This window comes from Elephantulus edwardii, unplaced genomic scaffold (assembly GCF_000299155.1).
Source record: "Elephantulus edwardii isolate Elephantulus edwardi_28Jun2011 unplaced genomic scaffold, EleEdw1.0 scaffold00043, whole genome shotgun sequence".
In the NCBI taxonomy this organism is placed as follows: domain Eukaryota; kingdom Metazoa; phylum Chordata; class Mammalia; order Macroscelidea; family Macroscelididae; genus Elephantulus; species Elephantulus edwardii.
Window position 1 is genome coordinate 18,902,761 of NW_006399793.1, and position 3,626 is coordinate 18,906,386.

Consider the following 3,626-nt stretch of genomic DNA (forward strand, 5'->3'; position numbering starts at 1 on the left):
GTGTTCTCCTGGACACAAGAGCCTACTATTTGGTCCTAAAAGTCTTCTGAGGTCCCAATTCTTCTCACTATCTCTTAGTTGTTGGAATTAACAGAAAACCTCATAAGGAGTTCCTTACTTCACCTCTGCCTTGCATGCGGACTTCCGAGTTGTAAAACAACCCAATGGTAGATGGAATTTGGTCCAGTGACATAGTTGAGCCTCTACATCTTGTGGTTCCTAACCTTTATAATATAATAGACGAAGTGCTAGTCAATAAGCCTTTTATTTTAAGAACTACCTTCCCTCTGTAACTTGATTTGTGCCACTGTTAGAACCTCTACTTAAAATAGTATTGCTTTTAATTTTTGACTCATATACTTTTAACTTGTTAGTTAAATTGTGTCTTCTAGGCTGCAACAGTTCCATGATACATCTTCAAGGATATGAACATGTATGGCTAAGCACAATTGATAATAGTGCATCTAAATCCCAAAATCAATCTCCACAATAGTCTATGTGTTTCCTATTGCCAAAAGGACCCTTTAGAGTAGTGAGAGAAGAATTTTTTTTTAGGGGAGTTTTTTTATGAGACTGATCAATTTCTTCTTTAGTGATGGGTCTGCTCAAGTTTTCTGTATCTGTTTGTGTTCAGGGAAATTATTCTAGGTTTTCAAATTTATCAGAGTAAACTTTTTATAATATTCTGTTATTATAAATTTAATTTCCTTTCTTTTTCTTGATTGGTGTATTTAGTACATTCATATTAAGTGTGATTATTGGCAGGCCGGGTTTTATCATTGCCATTTTACTGTTTCTTTTATTGTTGTTTCAGGTTACTATGATCCATCCACTTTCCTTTGGTGTCTCTTTGTGAAGGACTTCTCTTAAAATTTATTTTAGATTTGATCTTGTTTTCACAAATCCCTTAAGTTTCTTCTTTACTGCAAAGGATGTAATTTCCCCTTCATATTTGATAGAGAGCATTGCTGCATACAGGATCCTCAGTTAACAAATGGTTTTCTTTCAACTTTCTGTATTTGCCATTCCGTTGTCTTCTTGCTTGCATGATTTCCACTGAAAACTCAGCATGTATTCTAAGTGTTTTTCTTTTGTAGGCGACTCTTTTGTTTTCTAGTATGGCTTTTAGTATTCTATCTTAATCTTTTATTTTGGATAATTTGACTATGATATGTCTTGACATTTTTTTGGGGGGGCCTAGTCTACTTGGTGTTCACTAACCTTCTTGAATATAGATTTCCTAGTTCTTCATAATACCTGGGAATTTTTCTTCTAGTATCTCTTCCACTGATTTCCCTCTCCTCATATTCTGGAATTCCAATCATATGTATGTTCTTCCTTTTGATGTCATTCCACATGATTCTAATGTGTTTTGTTTTCATTTTCTTAATGTCTCATCTCTGATTTTTTCTTCTAGTATGTTCTTGTCTTCCAAATCACTGACTCCCTGCTCCATCTCTTCTGTTCTATGCTTTGTCCCTCCAACATATTAGATACGTCTTCCATTTTAGTATTAATATTCTAAATTGCATTTTCATGCTTTTCTGTTATTTCTGGTGTTGTGTTGATTATCTTCTACTCTGTGATATTTTTTAAGTTCCTGTATCTGTAATTTCAATTCTTTCTTCCATTTTTCTGCATTTTCTTTCATATTTGTTCAAGTTCCTCCTTATCATTATACTTCTGGTTCCTGTCTCTAGAATGTTTGCTTTCTTAGTGGTTTCCATTGTTTCTTCCATCATTTGCACCTTCTTCTGTAGCTGTTCAGATAACTCCTCATCAATATATTTTGGAGTTCTATTTATTTGTTGTTTCTATTGTTTCTTCTATCATTTGTATTTTTTTGTGACTTTTAGAATATCTCTATATCTACATCTACTTTCTTGACTCTGGGGTATTCGTTGGGTCTACACTATTCTCTGCCTTTTTTTCTTTTCTTTTCTTTTCCAGAAGACCTAATCTGTTTTTTCACAGAATTTGAAGCTCCCTACTGCTTTCTCAACTTTATGTGACATTTTTCTTATTAAGTGTTAGGTCATTTCTAGTGTGTCTGTGTAAGTTCTCAGTGGTTCTTATCTTTATAATGTTATTTGTTAGTTTCCAGCTTAAAATATTCAATCTATGGGCCAGCCACTCACTCTAGTGAAAGTCCTTTCTGGGAAAATTTGCACTTCTTAAAGCCCTTCAGATTCTTTCTGTTCTGTACTGCAGCCATGAGTGATCTCACCTTAAAGTAGTGTCCTATTCCAAACTCAGTTGTCGTCCTTCAATGGAATGGCTGAGTGGGGCAAGACCTGGTGATCCACCTAAGCACTTTCTCTCCAGAGGAATTTCAATTCAGCTTTCATTCTTGCAGCTCAACATGCCATTTGAGAATGCTGAGAAAGTCTTTCCCTTGATTGTACCTCTGTGTCCCAAACTCTCTTACGTTTGATATTTAATATGCCCCCGCAACCTGCAAAGGCAAGACTTCCCAAATGGAGAGACCTTATCCCAGGGAAGTTTCCATCCTCTGTCTCCCCACAAGCGCCCAAAAGAGCTATCTCTGGGGAGCAGTGACTCACCTGATGCAATTTATCTCCTAAAACTTAATGTCTTCCTTTGTCTCTGTAGCAGTGCAAGATCAGGGTGCCAACTCAAGCATTTTATGTGCAGGGGATATCAAGTCAGTCCCCCCTCTCCGAGAAAGCTTCTCATGCTTGTAGATCTGTGTCTCAAACTTTCTTTTCCTATTTGGCTCCTCGATTGTCCCACAGCTTCTCTACTGAAGCTTAATGTCCCTGGAGCCTACCATTACTTTTGACTTAAAATTTGACTGTTTTGTTTATATCCTTGGAATAAAAAATTACTAAGATTCATGTTTTATGAGAATAAAAGGAATCATTAAGTGTATACTACATATGTTCTAAGTGGATTCTCTTAAAATATGTAATTAAATACCATTCACTTCATTCTCCTAGGGGCACAAAAATTATTATAAACAATAGGCATAGATAATATCTTTATGATTTAAAATATTCTAGGAATTGTTCATATTTTTAAGAAAAAATAAACTTATATGGCTTTTCCCCCCAGTATACATGAAGAACACAATTACACTTTGCTCTATCATAGTTTTTTTATTCCACCAGCATAGTCTATATCAGTTCTTTCTTCGATTGACTGCTTACCTGAACGTTAATTCTAATTGTATCCTCTTCTTACAGAAAGAGTAGCTTAGAAATCCAGGACTAAGTTACTTAATCAGGAAACATTGCTTAGTCATAAGCACTCATATCCTTACTTGTCAGAGTATTTCTGCACCAAATTCAGCCGATATAAAGACAAAAGTGAGCTGGATGGCTTCTTGAGAAGATATTTCAGAAGTATGCAAAGATGGTTTCAAAGGTGTTTGTGAGATCTAGAATGATCACTGTGAACGTAGCCACAAGTGCAGCTGTGTAATTTAAAAGAGGACAGGTGATTAGGACAAATCTGATGTTGCCCTCTTTGGGGAGTTTGAATTTTAACTCAGTTTGAATTAAGTATCAACTTATTTAAATTTGTTGTTGTTAGGTGCCATCAGGTCAAGTATGACTCGTAGTGACTCTATGAACTCAGATCTGAAACCAGTCCTATCCTGCACC